Below are 19,321 nucleotides of genomic sequence, written 5' to 3'. Positions count from 1 at the left end.
GGAATATTGATAAGTGTCCCCAGAATTGCGTCACATACATTTTTCTCTATGTGCATGACGTCGAGACAATGTCTAATCTTTAGATCTTTCCAATATGGAAGTTTCCACATAATAGACTCCTTTTTCTAAAGTCCCTTACCACCATCACCCGCTCCTTTGTCGAATATCGTTTCAATACCCTTAACTTGATCAAAAACCTCAATACCAGTCAATGGCCTACGAGCAACCCCTTCCTCAACTGTTCCATCGAATGCCTTCTTCTTATTAGGATAAGGATGGTCGCGTCGCAGGAACCTTCGGGTCCGCATATAAACTTCTTTGTGACAAGTAGAAATGTATTTAGATTTTGTGTCGTCGATGCAAATCGGACATGCTTTCTTCCCTTTATTCTTCTACTCGGATAAGTTCCCATAAAAAGGAAAGTCATTAAGAGTGTATAAATCATGGCACGCAATGTGAAAACCTTATTAGCATGTGCATCATACACAGAAACTCCTTCATCCCACATTTTTCTCAAATCATCAAAAAGTGGTTGGAGGTAGATATATATGTTGTTTCCAGGTTGTTTCTACCCAGAAATAAGAAACGACAACATGATGTACTTGTGTTTCATGCACAAGCAAGGAGGCAAACTGTATATAACTAGAAGAATCAGCCATGTACTATGTTAAGAACTAAGAGTGTCAAATGGGTTCATCCCGGCCATCCGTACACAGGCCAAGCCTCCAATTTCTATCCTCGGTACCAAAGGTCTTATGCAGACGATTGATACCTTTCCACTCAGGAGCATCAGTCGGATGTTTGTGAAAACGTCCTTTTTCCTTCGTTCTGCATGCCACCTCAAGTTCTTAGCATCTTTCTTGATTGAAAACATGCGCTTGAACCGTGGTATAATCAGAAGATACCACACGATCTTTGTTGGAGGTCCTTTCTTATCACCAACCCTTGCGCGCCTATAATGCGACTTCCCACATCGAGGACACTCATCCATATTCACATATTCATTTCGATATAGCACAAAATCGTTTGGACAAGCATGTATCCTCAGGTACTCCAAACCGAAGGGACACATCAGTTTCTTCGCATAGTAGTTCGACTTGGGTAGTTCATGGTCGTCTGGCAACATATCACCAAACGCTTGTAACAAGGAAGTGAAAGTTGAGTCACTTATACCGGCTTTCGTCTTGATGTTAAAGAGTGTTATCATGGCTGTCAGCTTGGTGTACCTCGTACAACCGGGATACAATGGTTTCCGAGATGCCTCGGCCATGCACTCAAAAATACGAGGTCGTTTCCCTGCATGATCAAACACCCCCTCTATCATCTCCTCGATATGGTCCCCATCATCATCATCAACATCATCATCCTCAATATTCTCATATTCGTCCTCGAGGTTCTTGTCATTCTCAATGACATCAAACTCACCTCTTTCATGCACATCGTTAACAACGGCATTCCCACCATCATATATACCTCCTCACCGTGCCAAAACCATACATGGTAGTCTTTCCTAAACCCACGATGAAAGATATGCTCCCTCAGCGACCCAATGTTACTAACCATGCCCACATTGCCACATTCAACACAAGGACAATAAAACCCCTTAGTTCTGTTGCAGCCTGATGACTTAATGCAGCATCACAAAATTCAAATACCCTATCCACGAATTCACTCGTGTCACGACTACCATACATCCATGCACGATTCATTTCAATCATACCTCTAATTACACACAAGCAATAAGTACCTTATGTCAATAATCGAAATAAAGACATACATTCACCACCTAAGTGAGATTAAACATCTAAGAACAGTCCCAAACCGAGGAGGCGAGGACTATTCAAGACTTACTCCTAATGAGTAAGTCTCGAACGGGTTTCTAGGCGTATGATATGATGATGCATATATACATAGGTTTTTGAACAACAAAGCATTTTACATCTAATCTTAATTCAACGATACTGTAACAGACTTGTTTTAAAAAGCTTATATTAAAAGCTAATCATAGTTATTTATTTAATTATTTTTCAGATATTCTTATTTATATTTGAGTTGGACTATGGATATTTATTGTGTTGTATTTGTAATATATTTATTTGTTTAATTTTGTGAAGTTATTTATATTATATATATGTTTTGGATTTTAGTTATTTAAAATCATTTGAGTAGTATTTGTCGAAAGTTCCGAACTAGAGTTGGTTTATTTTAGATGAAACAAAACCCAAATCCAAACCCACCCTCTTTGTCGGTTTAGTGATAAGCCAAAAGCCCACCTCTTAGCTCTTCTTTCTCCTTCTCGGGTATTCTAAACCCCAAACCCCCGTGAAAAATCTCGAAACCCCAAAACCCAGACCACCGAATTCTGTCTCGCCTGCGCTCCTGCCTTGCCGGCATCTCCTCAAGCTCGCCGGAGCTTCGCCGTGCTGTTTGTCCCCCCCCCCCCAACGCGGTGCTGATGCTCTAATTATTCCGCATCTCTCTTTCTCCTCTGTTCTCTTCGTCTTTGCTACTGGTGTGAGTTGTTGCTCGACGAACAGTCGCCGCCTCGCCGGAATCTTGTCGTGCTGCTGCTGGTTGTGGTCATGGTGCCGTCATCGGTCGGTTTTTCCCTCCCCTGCTCGCGTTGTTGTTGTTGTTCTGCTGCCGCGGTTGTTTTGCGATGCTGTCGTCGCCACCTCGGTGTTGGTGATACATCGAAGGTACTAACCCAAGCTTCCCTTGCTGTTTTCTATGGTACTCAAGTTGATTACTCTTGAACTGAAAGTTCTGTTTATGAAATTATGTTGTTAATTGAATTAATTGTGCATTATTTTGCAAAGAATCAGTTTATGATCTAGTATCTAATTGTTATTGTAGTTGTTGTTGTTGAGACATTTTGAATGTCAATTGTTGAGTGAAGAATGATGTTGGTAGAGGAATCAAGTTAGTTTAGTTTAACAAGTTTGATTATCTGATTTGGTTGGACTCGTGAAAGAATTTTGATTAGAATAATGAATGGAATTAGGTTAGCTCCTTTATATTGAATTAGTGAGTACTATATATTTACACATAATTAGAATATAATACCACTCTTTTAGCAGTATATAATAAATGAAACTGGTAGTTTAAGGAACTACTTTCATGATAGTTACATGTTGGGAAGTAAAATGTAGTTTACTTCTTTGTCTAAGTTACTAGATTGTACTGTGTAAATAGCACTTGAGTTAATTAAAGTTAGGTTGTAAGATTCAAAATAAATAGTTTATAATGGAAAAGAATGTATTAGTATAATAGTTAGTACTAATCATGATTATGTTTCTTGTTTCTAAGAGTAAATACTAATTGACGAGGAGATAATGATTTAATTGCGTGAAGGTAGTGGTGCATAGTTCTGTAAGTGAAACTCTGAGTTGAAATGTTATTGATTTATGATTTAAGTACCTTGTGTTGGTGCTTGAAAGTGATCGAAATATCTGGAATGGAGTAATTCTAACTATGAGTTGTTAGTTACTAAGGTTTTAAACCTGGTAATCTAGAGTTAATGTTCTAATTATAACTAGAATGTTTTTCTTGTTGGATATGACACTAGGAAGATGATTAACTAGAAGAAAGTCCATAATAAGGTGTATTTATGAATAATTAGTTTCGAAAAGGAGTAAATAATTCAACTAGAGTCCTCATATGATCCTATGTGAAAGAATAGTTGGAGTAGACAGTTTAGGTGCATTAATTTATTTAGTAATCTCACATGAAGTTGGAGAGAGGTTTAACTAATTACTATTAATAATATGAAGAATATGGGAGTTAGCTTACCTAACGATGGATTAGATTAGTAAAGGTGTGTTTGATAAAGTATTTTAATTGGATGACTATAAATAGAATAATATAATTAATAAAGTGATGTTGATTGATTAGAATTGAGAGGACTAAGTTGGTTTATTGGATTACTTAAGTGCAAGTTTGTGCATTACTTTAAAGTACTTTGAGTTATACAATTAAATGACTTCTAATTAGAAGGGAGGTTGACTCGCTGTACTAAGTAAGAATATAATCCATTAATGGTTGGTATTTATAATAGTATTAGAATCGAACTTACGAGATAACATGGCCGATAATTGATTAGGTATAATCGACCTTTGTGTCAGGAATCTCGAGTTGTGGAATCTATGCTAACTCTCCTTAGTTAATTCTAAGAGAGAGACTTATTGTAATTGTTAATGGTGTTTGATAACGATTATTATCATCAATGAGATAAGAGTTAATTGATAACCAGGAAGTATAAAAGAGTATAAACAATCTATACGTGAAGGTATGCGTTGTATGGAATTGGTTTAGTTACTCTCGTTAGTTAATTCTAGTTGAGAGACCATTTGCTATTGTTGTTGGTATTGACCAGATATGATTGCTTATGAGTTGTGGTAATTTATAAGTACTATGATTGAAATTGAGTTGAATCTAGTTACATAACTACACTGACCTTAAAATTCATAAGAAAGCACGATAGCATGTGATTTAGTTTCTAGAGTGAAGTCTTCTAGTGTGGTTGTTATGCAACAATCGTTTATAATTAAAAGCTAGCGGATGAGTTCCGAGAATGATTGGTTGTGTTATATGAACGATCATCGAAAGGAATCTGAAAGGGGAAAGTAGCCTCGTCTGAGTCGACAGATGAGGTGACATGAACGTGCCCCATGGACTGTGAACCTTGGGGCCTCATAGGGAAACCTGCCCATTGCTCTGTGAGGCGATAATCGGGCGATATATCAGGTAATGTGAAACCTGTGGATGGCTGATGAAATCAGCGGAAAAATGTACTCCGGACTAGTCGCGGGTTATTGGCCAAAAGTAAAGCGAATGGTTGGGTGACGACCCCACTGTCGGAGTGTTAGCTTTGTCTCCTCCGCCGCGTTCTCTTTTCCCCCTGGTTAAAAGGAATGTTATTTCAAAGTATGAAAGTTATATCGATAATGGATTCCCGATAAGGAATCGTATCGTGGTAAGTTGTTTCGATATCGGATTCCAGGTAAGGGATCATATCAGGTAAGTAATGAATGTTTATTCAGTATATGAATATGAATATAGATATTGGTTTCCTGATAAGGAGGCATATCATGATAAGTGATACTAATGTTGGATTCCCGATAAGGAATCGTATCTGGTTTTGTGGATTCCCGATAAGGAATCGTCATAGTGAAAGATGTTATGTCATTTATTGCCTGATAAGGGTTTATGTACGACAGTATAAGAGAATGATTGATAGAGTATGAAAACATAAGTTTGGGTTTCTGACAAGAAATCAATTAAAGGAAGTAAAGTATATTACTTATATCAAAGTTGGTGACCTCATATTCCTACTATGGAATCGTGGTAAGTTAAAAGGTTGATTAAATGAGAATATATGAAACATATCATTGTTAGGAGTCACCTTAGCGTGTTTGCTACTATGTGATTAATGATGTATTATGAAATGTGGAACTAGAAATATAATATGTATGTTCAACAAGATTATTGCTGCTAAGCATGCTGTGATGGATGTGATTGTTGAACTTATGTTGACTGCGGAGTCGTATTTAAGTAAAAGCCACCAAAGCATGTGTTACTCTTGTTTACGGGTTTAGTACTCAGCTTTGCTGATGTGTGTATGTTGTTTTGTCATTTCTGTGGCCTGTCACTTGGTGGGTGGCAGTATCTTATATGTTTCAGGTTGAAGCCGTGAGTTATTCTTTTGCAAGTTGAAGCTAATACAAGTTGGAGCAGTATTATAGTTGCTATCGAAGTGAGGACGCTTGATTTGTAATAGTTAATTGTTTATTTTCTATAATTTATTTCTACATTTAAGACTCGCTAGTTAGTGCTCCTGATTCTCTATTGGTTGTTGCTCCGCGAAAGCGTTGAGATTGTTGAACTTTGGGATTTGGAAATATTTTATAAACTGAAATTGCAACAGGTTCATATTATTTCTCGCTTTAGCGTTGTCCTATTTTCAAAGGAAACTTTGTCAGATTTTCTGTAAAAATTTATGAGAATAGAGTCTGAGAATCAGAGCATAGTTATAATAGTTAATTCATTTGAATAGAGTTGGGAATTGAGTCCCACACTCTCCGATGTAGTTCGGTGAGTGTGATGGTAATAGTTCGGGTTATCTCGACTAGAGTCTCTTTCGCTGTGTTTAATCCTTTGTAAGCTGGTCGGGAGAATTTGGGCTGTTAAAGATACTTATATACATATTTGCACATATAAACCAATTTACACATATAGACCAATTTACGAATATGAAATTAAAGAAAGTTAAGTATGAGCTATAACATACCAATATCAAGGTTGTAAATAGGGAAATGGAACTCAACACTCCGTCACTAGCACTCCTTCACTAGCTAGCTTCAATAATCAACAACAAAGTTTAAAGTTAAAATTAGTATAAATTACCAAATTAAACTAAACTAAACTACAAAAACAATAACCATATTCGTCCTACAACAAAGACCTAGTTTTTTTAACATATAAATTAAACTAACAAACTAAAATTAAATTAACTCAAATCAATCATATTTAAACCCTTTGACTATTATACAATCTAATTTCACTAACAATTATTCATAATTACAATGAATTAGAAACTTATGAGATTACAATAAAAGTTATGAAATTTTAGTTACCTAGCTAGGAAAAGATGGAGGAGGAATAATGTAGTTGTTTAGGGACGGGAGAAGGAGGAGCCATAATGGAGAGCAGCAGTGGGCAGTGGTGGTGCAAAACTAGGGCAGCAGTGACGGTGCGTAGGTGGTGGAATATTCAGGTGCGCTGGTGGCCGGCGTTGGTGGTGGTGCACAAGAGTGAGGTGGTTGCCGGTGTGGTGTGGTGGTGCGTCGTTGGTGGTGGTGCGCAACAAGAGTAAGTGTTGGGGCAGTAGTGTTTTGAGCGTTCGCGAAATAAAAGTGGAAGGCGCGATTTTTGGGAAGGGGTTTAGTAACGCATTTTCGGATGCGGTCCAATGAACCGCATCAGGTTCATTAAAAACCGCATCAGATTTTAAATGTGATTGGGTTTTTTAAGGACCGCATCCGATTGTGTTGGCCAAATTTCCCTCCCATTTTTTGTTCATTTTCGGATGCAGTTTTACAAAAACCGCATTCGATACAAAGTGACATATAAGGTTTTTTCCGCTAGTGATAGAATAACAATTTAGCAAGCAAGCATATAATCCTAATCTCTACTCCAACTTTTGTTGATAATACAAACTAGGCTAAAATGAGATGCGAAATTGACTACAATAACAACCTTGTCAAACCTTAAGTCTATAATCCAATAAAATGGAAATTAGAGCAACAATTTACATGATTAATCCATAATAAGGCTCAACTTAACCTTAGATAGAAAAACTACTCACTAATCATGACATTGAAAACAATAAGCATAATTAAAGACATGATTAAAAAGATCAAAAGGGAGAGGAAACAGTGAAACTTATTGATAGCGCTTGAATCGTAGAAGAATCTCAAAATACTTGATCAAATTAATCTTCAAACTTCAAGTGTATGTCTAGAAAACTGAAGCTAGGGCTAAAAACTCTAATAATAACGTCCATCACTGTATAGGAAGAAACATCCCCTATTTATATTTTTCAAAAAAAAAATAAAAAAATAAAAAATGCGAGAATAACATAACATAAATTGTTGCCTACATTTTCCGCGACTCGCGCTAGGCCACGAGTCGCAGTAAGCTCTCGGCATTCCACCGCGAACTATTTCCAATACCGCGACTCATGGTGAGTTGATGCCTCTTTCCTTCCTTGGACTCTTCAAATATCGCTTTCAACCCAATTTGCTCTTGTAGGAGGCCCAAATACCTCCCTCTTGGACTTGGCATCATATCCATAATGCTATTAGACTTCTAAATGAGCCACAATGTATATTTCTCTCATAATTTGACATTTCTCCTCAAATCCTATCACTTGGGTACAAATCTATAAAAAATCAATCCAAATCATACCATGATCTTCCTCAAAATGCACCAAAATAAGAGTAAAATGCGGACTTAACACACACCTACAACAATATTCCCCAAAAACATGCAAGAAAAGCAAATCAATATGAATACATATTCATTTGAAGATACAAAACAAATTTTCCCAAATCCCACATGCATGCACTTATTTACCACAAAACTTTTACCCAAATCTCATTTCAAACCCAAAGAGAGTTTATAACTTGTGTGCCTTCACTCCTTAGTAATATGTTCAAAATTTTCAAGCCCATTCTTCAATCTAGCAAAATTTATTTTATTTCTACCATTATATTGACCATAAACATTAGAACAACAACAATTAGATTCCTTTAACGATAATTTTAGCTTACCTAAGTTAATATTTGGGCTCAATACATGGCATTTCTTCTTCAACTTTTTAAATTCTAACACGTACCCTTTGTAGATGAAATGTGAAGGATCAAATTCAACTATTTGCATGTGAAAATTGGTGAAGAATGAGGGAGATATGAAGAGAGAGAATAGGAAGCACATCTTTTCTTCTTCTTTCATGTGTTGGGAGCAAAAAGAGTAAAGAGATGGTTTGTAAATTGAAAATGAGTGTAGGCGAGGGTGAATGAAGGTGGATTGGGTGATATATCTCTTTCCTAATCCAATTACTCGTTTGTCCATGATTTTACCCTCAAAGTAAGGACATAGCAGCCATGGTATCCTTATATTCCAAAAAAATAGAATTTGTAATTCATACTCTTTCATGATATACTAGTTTCTCAAATAATATTATTACTCATGAATGTGATACAGTTTTGCTCTTTTTACCTAATTTTATGGTATTTTTATGCTTATTTTGGCGATTTTCACATATTGGCGCAAAATAAATAGATTATTTGCATGGAAAATGTATTCAGAAGTAACACAAGTAATTTTAAAGTTGGTAAAAGTGTGCACATGAGTGACACAAGTATTTGTCAAATGGAAGTAGAGTTAAAAACATTCCAAATTTTGTGAGCTTTCGTGTCAAGTTTCAAGTTTTAGGACGAAATTTCTTTTAAGAGGGGTAGACTGTAATTCCCCATAAATTTATGCATTATATATATATATATATACATATATATACATATATATATATATATATATATATATATATATTAAGGTATAGTTATATGTAATTAAGTATATTTTAACGTTTAAATGATTTATTTCTTAAAAGGTTGACTATTTGAAAGTCAAAATAATTATTTAATGATTTTAAGTAATAAAATATATTAGTTAGTCATACTTTGAAAATTATTTAAATACCTTAAAATATCTTTGAGCTTAGTAAAGAGGATTTTGAACAGGGTTGGAAGAACCCAAATAGGTCCAAGTACCTAAGCATTAAAAGCCCAAACCTTTATAATTTTTATATGTCCATATTTTATTAAACTAACGCATCAAGCTCAATTTTCTTTTGAACCCTAATGGGAAACTATAAAATATCCTTTCGCTACACAACTTCCCACACATTAAAAACTATTTTCTCCCTCCTTATCCTAAAGTTTTCGGCTCTCTCCTTTTCTTTCTTCTCTCTCGTTTTCTCCTTCTCTTTCTCTTCCTCGACAACCGTCGCTCCTCCTCGCCGACCATCGATCGCCAGCAGCTCCTTGTCGCCGCCGACTGTGCTCGCCGTCACCCTCCTCCCGTCGGCGTCCGGCTCCTCCTTTCCTTTGTTTGATTATCTTTCTTCCTCCTCAAGTTTTTATTTTAATGCAAAGTTTATACTTTTAGGGTTTGTTTTAATATGACTATATTTAAAAGTTATAGTTTGATGATTTAATTATGAATATAAGACTATATACTTTGTGTATTAAAGAAATAAAAAATTTAATTTGCTTATTATGTTTGAATTGGATCTTGAATGATCAAAGCATGGATTTTTAGGGTTGTATAGTTGAAAAATCATAGTAGTATGTTATAGTTTATGAAATTGAGTACTCTTATGATTTTAAATATGTTTAAGTATGTTTAAAGAGTTTTAATATGTTATATGTGGCTAGAAATTTGAAAAGCGTATTGTTAATGGAGTACAACCGTTGTCTGCTGTGTGCAGTTGATATAGAAAGCCACCAACATCTATTCTTTCATTACTACTTAAGCAAAATATGCATCACAAGTATTCTTCAGTGGCTGGGAAAGAATAGAGATATTCTTAACATTAATACAATGTTAAGATGGATACACAAGAAGAAACATAGTAAATTCAGAAGGAGTGTATTCCATACTGCTATCATGTGTACAACTTATCACATCTGGTAAGAGAGAAACAATGCCTTGTGGAATAGTCAAGTAAAATGTATAGATACAGTCATAGATAGCATCAAGCACAATGTATATAATAGAATTTATAGCATTATACCTGCCAAAATCAGCCATAGTGATCATAGTTGGTTTGTAGCTCTCAAGGAGAGATAGGTCTTTTGGCTCATGTAGACTGCTGGTGTAGTTTGTCTTTCTATAGGTATGTCTCTAGATCGATCACATTGTTGTGTTTTTTATGCAATAAATATCTTACCTTGTCTATAAAAAAAATGGAGTATTTATGAGTTAAACATGAGTTTTTGGGAGTTTTTAACAACTAGTGTAGTAGTACTATACTAGGAGGTTTTGATAATCAAGGTTTAATGATGGGAAAAAAATTTAAACACTTAGAAGGGGTTTAAAGTATTTTATTATTCCTGTAATTTTATAAGAAATTGATTATGGATTTAGATTGGTTGTTGTAGGCGGAGAATTCTCTTTAGGCAACTTTTAAGGTTGTGAAAGTGACCTCTCGTTTTGTCTACACAAGGTACGTACATACCTATGTGTTTATTGGATTAGTATCATGATTCTAAGGATGAGAATTATGTAGTATCATGTATAGGGAACTATGTTTTATGCCATTGTGTGAAACATATTGGTGATTTATACTTATGTTTGTATGGAAGATTGATGCAAGCATATGGAATGTGAGAACTTTATTTTATTAATTCATATGAGTGATTAATATATATGTCTGTTTGGATCATGATTGAATCATGTTATTCTCTTTTGATTATTTAATTACTTTATGAGGACCGTGAGCCTTATTTGGTAAGTGGATTATTATGCCTATGAAAGGTTTGTTGGTTGTTGACTTGGTTCAACAAATAAAGGAAGGTTATGAATTAAAGTTGGAATTAATCTTGGATTGTTACGTTGTTTTTGATCATCTTATCTAATTCTAAGATAAACATGGACGTTATGATTGTTGGATGATTATATTATTTGTGCTACATGTGAGTCATAACAAGTGAATAAATTATTAATCATGTAAAGTCAATCGTGGATAGCAATAGCTTTAGACTTGTGCACGTCTGAAGTGTTGGAAAAGTATGAGTTGGAGTACATGGTGGTAGCCCATGGCTTTTCTTGGGACCGGATTGATCAGCATATCCTGTTTTTTATTTTGAAGGCTCCTCCATATCGTAGGTCAGGGGAATACGGAGTGTCGTCCGTATTTCGTCTTCTAGATTGAAGACTGATTTTGGTTTAGACAACTCGTTCCATTGGCTATTCCATCTAAATTAATTAATCTATTGGTTGTGAAGTTTAGTTCACTAGAAGTAGTCTGTAATGTTATTATATTATTATTAATCCATGTTTATTGCTTATTAGTATCATGTAAAGATTGTTTATTTATTTACCATGTAGTACTCGGCTTTGCTGATTACGTGCTTTGTATGTGTATGTTGATCATGACTATGCCTTATTGATTCTGTGATGTCCCATTTGGTGAGCAGTCTCTAGGGATCAATAGTGCATCGTCCATTTACAAGTTCGAAGATGATGCATCATTGGTTCGGGATTTAGAGAGCTTGTGTAGATTATTTATCATATTTTGACTTCATACTTTTCGTAGTTGACTTTGAATATTGTTGTTGACTTTGACTTTTGAGTTTCACTTTGCCTTTTGTTGGTTTGACTTTTTAAGTAGACTAAGTTTTATTTCTAAACTTAATTTATTATGTTTTCCGCTGCAAAATTCTGAATAAGCCCATATGTTATTACACGGGCGATAATGCTTTGATAATTCTTTAAATTTTATATTAAAAAGTGTTTTAAAAAATAGAGAATTTTCGGGGTGCTACAACTTTCTTCCAAGAGTCATATTTTGAGACTCCTCCGTATCTACTTTATTATCCGCAACTGAGTTTTTCAACCCCTTTTGTGCGCCTGAGTTCATAATCATTATGGCGGTGGAGTCTGCCATAATACTGGAAAGATTATGTTGGAAGTATATGTACGAGGGATTATTATCTCATTCAAACACCCGCTCAAATTTGTTGCTTCAACATCATCATGAATCATGATCATTCTGATCTACCCCTTTGTGTTTTGTCGAAGAGCTACTAGAAGACGAGGGTTTAGTGAGAAACAAAGCTTTTCTACCATGTTTAATGTTCTCGACTTATTCTTTATGTTTTGTTATTCCTCAACGAGGTGAAAATTTTAACAATAGTACCCATCCTATATTAGTGTCACTGTCATTATCAAATGAAGACGAGCATTGTTTCTCATTGTGCCCCATAATACCACATAGAAAGCAAAAAAGAGGACGTTCATACTTGTATTCAACGTAAATAAAGGGGTTTTCTTTTATTGAGGTTTGTTGCTTGTGCGTCAATGGTTGATTGACATCAAGCATGATCTTAATCCTCACACACTTATCAAACCCATAACGTCCTCCTCAATCTTCATTATTATACTCCCTTCGTTTCCTAAAGATCTTCTTTGTTACTGTTCCTACATATACCAAGGAGGATCCATTTGTGTGGGGTATGGGGTGGGTAAAGGAGGAGAGAGAAAGGGGTTAAGATAATAAACAAATAAAAAGGGGTTAAATTAGGAGAGAGAAAGAGAGTAAAATTGAATTAATAATGTAATGATGGACCATATGATAGGGACATGAGAGGTTAAAAGGGGAAAAAAATAAGGAATAAAGTAAAAGATGGAAGATATTTTGAAAACGCACTTAAAGGGAAAGAGTGAAGATCTTTAGGAAACGGAGGGAGTACCCAGAAATGACACAATAGCCCATATTGCATTGCTAGCATGAAACTTGAAGGGAATGTTGTACAACCGAACCTAAAACGAGGATTTTTCTAGTATAAGTTGAAGGAATATGTCCTTAGACATCCCGGCAATTACTAAATATAATTAGGAATGTTATTATGAAGATAATAAAGTTAGTTATTTTAGTAATCGTAATTTCTTGCTAGAAAATAAATATGATTAATAGGACAATATTGATTGGGCCTATGACTAAAATAAATTAATCCTATGATGTCACTCAATGTAGCACAAGTTGGACAAAGTAATCCAAATCCAGTTAGGATTAGGATTGGACTGGTCCAAAGGGGAAGAGGAGGAGAATTAGTTCTCCTAACTAGCCTATGACTCTTCTATTATATATAAGATATAATATTAGGGTTTAGGTGATCAATTCATTAATCAGTTTCTTTTCATTAGAAAGAGAAAAGGAAACCCTAGATCTATTCCCGCTAAACCGGCGCATATACCATCAAAAGCAAGAGACTTTATACTCTTCCATTCTAGCAAACGTTGGTGTTCAAGTGGTGCTCATGGACCGATTAGAGGAGCAACACTTGGGGCTCTTGGATCTTCAAAGCTTGCATACAACAGAGAAATTACGCTCCAAAGGTTTGATATTTAATCCCTATTGAATGATTCATGTGTTTGATTCACTAGTAGAATAAATACTTATTGCTGCGGTCAAAGAGTGACCTATTGCGGCGGTTTAGGCCACGCAGCAATTAAGGCCGCAACAATATGTACTTAATATAAAAACCGCAGCAATATTTTAACGTATTGCTGCGGTTTCCAGCGAAAACCGCAGTAATATATTCATTTTATATTAAAAAATCATTATATTGCTGCGGTTTCTAGGACAAACCGCAGCAATATACTATATTTATAATTAAAAATTAAGTGTATTGCTGCGGTTTATATGGTAGGACCCGCAGCAATATGCACTAGACAGGTAAAAAAAAGTTATTCTTAAAAAAATAAAAAGAATAAAAAAAACCGTAAGCATTTTAGGTGAAATCAAAACGAGCAAAGGCAAACGAAACTATAATCAAACTAGATCTAAAAAATGAAATTAGCATCAATAACCAAACTAGATCTAAAAAATGAAATCAACACCAAAAACCAAAATTAAACTAATTTATCAATAACTCTGATTTTAACATAATTTATCAAAAAAAAAAAACGGAAAAGAGATCTAAACATCAGATCTAAATAAAAATGAAAAAAACTGAAAAAAAGGGAAAAACAATCACATCTAAACAAAGCAGCGGCAAGGTCTCGAATTGTGAGCGACGGCAAGGTTGACGGCGAGGTTTCGGACTGAGCGACGGCGAGGCTTCGCACTGAGCGATGGCGACTTGTGAGGTCTTCTGGGCGACGACGATTTGCGAGAAGAAGATCAAACGCCGGCGAGCAGATTAAGATCAAAGCGCCGACTCTTTGAAGACGCCGGCGAGCAGATGAAGAACGAGCGAACTGTGAGCGACGGCGCGACTACGAAGGAGAGTGAGGTGAGAATGTGAGCGAGGTGAGTGAGGTGACAAATTACTGTGAGTTTGAGAGGATGAGCGAGGTGAGTGAGGTGCGAGAATTAATGTGAGTTTGGGAGGATGAGAGATGTGAGAAGGTTTGGGAGGATGAGAGAGGTGAGAAGGTGCGAGAATTACTGTGAGTGAGTTTGGGAGGATGAGAGAGGTGAGAAGGTGCGAGAATTAAGAGGCGCCATTGAGAGAATTAAGAGGCGTGAAAACGCGCTCAACTAACCCTAAATATATACAAGGAACTATTGCTGCGGTTTTGGCAAAAAACCGCAGCAATATATTAAAATAATATATTTTTATATTATTTTAATATATTGCTGCGGTTTTTTGTCAGAAATCGCAGCAATATATCCTGGTCAAATAGTCAAACTTTTTCAAAAGTTATCCACAAAACTATATTGTTGCGGTTTTCGATCAAAATCGCAGCAATATGGATATTTTTATTTTTTATTTTCTTTTTACGTGATATATTGATGCGTATGGGTAAAACCGGAGCAATATTACCGCAACAATAAGAAATCATTCTACTAGTGATTATGTATGTGATCCTATGATAGATGTTAGGAAATTGTTTCTTGAAATTTCGCTATTTGCATCTATAAATTCCTACAGTGGTATCAGTTTTACTTAATTCATAATATTCATATGATCAAGTTATTGTATGCAAAGTTATTATTTTTATTCAATTAAGGGAGAATTTATTCATGGCTTGAATTTGCATAATTAATATTTGATATTTATTAATTGGAAATCATAAATAATTGATTTATTTGTGATTTATGCTCAAATAATTTTATAAAAGTTCGAAAATTTTGTGCCATGGTCGAAATAAATTTTGTAATTCAATCTAAAATTTTTATAAATTGTTTAATATGCTTAATGCAAGCTTTGAAGATCTAAGAGCCCCAAGTGTTGCTCCTCTAATCGATTTAAAATTATTTAATGTTTAATATGATAAATCAATAAAATAATTTGTTAACAATTAAAGATTTGATTTTTAATTTTTTAAATAAATCTAATGTTCATCACAAACATAGATCTAAAATATTATGATAGCTGGAAATAATTTTCGAATTTTTTCCATAAATTTTCGAAATTCAATCGTATTATAAATGAATTATGGTTAAATTTTTTCCACAAATTTTTGAAATAAATCTTAATAGATTTAATGTTTAATAGAGATTATTCATTTTAAATCTAGTTTCAACAACCTGGAAAATTTGTTTTAAAATTTTTTGATGGATTCAAAATTTCTGCCATAAGTTTCGAATTATTAAAACCCTAAGTAAATCTCCTAAATCATTAATTAATTGTTAAATAAAGATACCTTTAATTTAAATTATAATTGTTACAAAAATTAAAGAGGAGGGCAACCATAGATGGGTGGACCACCGAGGAGGATATGGCGAGGGGAGGAGCGACACTGACGGGAGGCTAGGTGGCGCGTGAATGACGTGCGCGACCCGTCCCTCCTTGCGCGACCTGCTAGCTAGTGTCGCCGGCAAGCATGCGCAGCAATCTGGTGGTCTGGTAAGGCCGGCGGTGGGTGACGCGACCCATAGGATGGTCGGCGTCGTGGACCGGGAGTTGTGATGTGGTGATTTTTTCCCGGTGCTGCGTTTTGTTCTCGGTGTTGGTCGTTTTATTTTTGTCGCTAGTCGGGTTTTCTCGCTTACTGGCAGGCTTGTTGCTGGTCAATAGTCAACTATTAAAAAAAAAAGACTTTCTTTGTAAAATCTTTTTGTTTAAGTTTGGGCATAAATCACAACATTCTAAAAATCAATTGAATGAAATTAATAAAGTTTTCTAAATAATTTGTAGCTTAAATTTGTTAAGTTTTATAATTATTATGGAAAGTTTTATTTGCTTATTAATTGTTAATAAGTAAATAGTTTGTGTTTATTTTATTTTGATATTATAAATACATGAATGTTTAATGTAATATGTATGATATTATATTTTGCATGTTATGACTAGTATGACCCAAATTAGGATAGTAAATACGATCTACGAATCGTTATTTTTGAATGTAAATTAAATACGATCTGCGAATCGTTTGTATTTTTGTAACTTTAAATTTTAGTTATTTATGCAATTCAATTAAGTAATCAAGCATGATCCAAAGAATTTCAAAAATGGTGATCCATGAAGATTCAAGGGAGGATTAATGAAGATTAGCTATTTTATAGGGGCCATACTAGATCATTTTAATTATAGCTTATATAATTTTCTTGCATTTATATTGTTTAAATGCTTGCTTCTAAGTTTGCTTATGGTTGATTGATTCATGTGTTCACTATTAATTGACCATATTAGTAACCTTAGGTCCCCACAAGTAATATTGAGTTTTAATTGCTTTTCCAAACAGCACCTATAAAGCCTTAGATAATGAGTGATAGGTTATGCCTGATAAAAGGTTTTTAGTGTGTCGTTAAGACACCAAAAATCACTTTCCAAACAATATTTATAAAACCTAACAAGCAATTACTAAGAACATAGCAAAGACAAGTCAAGAGTTGATCCATAGGGACAATGGGACTAATTAAAGTTTATCAAGTCTAAATTACTTAATTTAAGGGTTTTCGGGGTGTTTGAAAAGAATCTGTAATGACTATGACTAGCTAATAACAAGAACTAGCAAATAACACGAGTTACGATATCAAATAGGAAGACGCTAGAGTTAAGGTTACTAGTATGAATAAGAAAAGACAAAGATCGTTAATGAGATTATGAAGCAAAGGAGTCGATTATGCAATGATTAGTTTTCCTCTAAAATACTCGAGTCCTCTCTCATATGGTCCTCAAGAATAACCACTTAGTCAATTAATTAAATCCTCTCTCGAATGGTCTTTATTCAATTGATTAAGAGATTCAATAAATTCGAAAAACCCCTAATGAAGGATCCCCCTTAATTTCTACCCAATATCTTAGCCTACAAAATTAAGTTGATTCTTGGGGATGATAAAAGAGTTCAAAATTCAATTTAAGAAAATTTAAATCAAAAATACCAAAGCATAAATGTGATCAATATCTATCCTAAGGTCTCAAGACACCAAGATCAATGCATAAACTTCTTACATCACAATCACATCAATAAAATATTTAAACCCTAATCCATACTTTCACCCTAACCCTAGATAAGAAACTACTCACTAATCAAGGATTCTAAGCAATTAAACATGAAATATATGACTAATCTAAGGCTAAATATGATTAAGAGATAATTAAACTAATAGAAATAACAATTATGAGATTATAAGAATGAAACACTAGCTAATAATAATGAAGAACAAGAACAACCACCAAAAGATGAAATAAAAACTGAAACTTCAAATTAAATTGAATGAAAAGTACCTTTAATATAATGTGTAGGAATCACAAATTATGATCAATGAATCTCAAATCTAGCAACAAGCTTAAAGTTTTTCTCGAATATGAACCCTAGAATACTCTCTATTAACTAGAATAATAAAGCATAGGTTAAAACTAAAACAAAAACTATTGTTTTTAATGAAGGCTCAATTTTTTCCTTTCCAGAAACGAAGGGTGCGGGCGCACCAAAAGGAGGTGCCAAGTGCGGGCGCACCTCACCCTTCTGCCTCAAAATTAGGATTTCTCGTCAAATAGTGCGGGCGCACGTTTGTGATGGTGCGGGATCACGGCTTGGATGTGCGGGCGCACCTCAAACTCCCTCGGTTTCTCTAGCTCCTCCCTTACGCCATATCTCGCAATACTCGGCCCCGAAAAGGGTCATACCTGCAATGAAAACATGCGAAAACATGTTGAAAGCATATGTACTAGAAATTCGATCAAAATAGATGAAAATATAGCAAAATGTCACTATGATCAATCAATGATCAAGTGAAGAAGTAGAAAGGGAAATGAGGAGAAAAGAGGGGAGAAAAAGAGAATGAAGATGACCAAACTAAACCAAAAGGAGGACATAAAGTGCGTTAGAAACGCATTTATCAAACTCCCCCAAGCTTAGCATTTTGCTTGTCCTCAAGTAAACCAATAGTGAGAAGGAAGGATAATAAGAGGAGAAAGGGAGTAAAAAGAAAAAAAAAAATCATGCAACAAACTAAGCTACATGCTCTAAACGCAAAGTTACAAACATGACATGCAAGCTAAATGAGTTCATAACAAGATTTAGGAGATCAACTAAACACAAGAGGGAAGATGATTAGGAAGCACAAGAGTGACTCTAAGGACTCAATCCACCGATCAACCGAGTATTTTTGAAAAAAAAGGCTTTCTAACAGTGATTTCTCTGTCTTCTCCACTTCCAAGTCCCGAGTTTGACTCCTCCCGAAGGATGCTCAACCATAATAGCTCGCCTCTACCACATTTGAATGACCCTCATCATGACTTGCACAAAATCTCACTCGCCACTACTAAATCGACCAAGTCCAATTTAGAAGTCAAAAGAGACTTTGTTAAGGTTGTAACGGGGTTAGGTTAAAGGTGTGGGTGATAATTTAGGAATGTGGTGCAAAAGGGTAAGCGGAGTACAAACTAGAGGCCAGGTAAAATTTCCCCCAAGCTAGTCCTAACACCAATCTAAATTCAAAATCTCACCCATAACCTTGATTTTCACTTTGACGATTTCACCTTTTGAACTCTTTCACTTTTTGAATTTTTTTTTTCATTTTTCTCATTAAATTCCTCCTCCTTTCTTTTGTTTCAATATAAATCCAAATGAAACACTA

The 19,321-nt window shown here is 34.8% G+C and overlaps 1 long non-coding RNA gene across 1 annotated transcript; it reads left to right on the top strand.

Annotated features, from left to right (window-relative positions):
* Positions 1–2,088: 2,088 nt before the first annotated feature.
* Positions 2,089–5,936, top strand: LOC130590917 (uncharacterized). The gene is made up of 2 exons (XR_008968796.1): positions 2,089–2,699; positions 5,666–5,936. It is a non-coding gene; the product is annotated as an uncharacterized LOC130590917 (long non-coding RNA).
* The last annotated feature ends 13,385 nt before the right edge of the window (positions 5,937–19,321 follow it).

This window comes from Beta vulgaris, chromosome 3, assembly GCF_026745355.1.
Source record: "Beta vulgaris subsp. vulgaris cultivar EL10 chromosome 3, EL10.2, whole genome shotgun sequence".
Taxonomy (NCBI): domain Eukaryota; kingdom Viridiplantae; phylum Streptophyta; class Magnoliopsida; order Caryophyllales; family Amaranthaceae; genus Beta; species Beta vulgaris.
The sequence above is the reverse complement of the archived record's forward strand: the minus strand, read 5'-3'. Positions and strand labels throughout refer to the sequence as shown.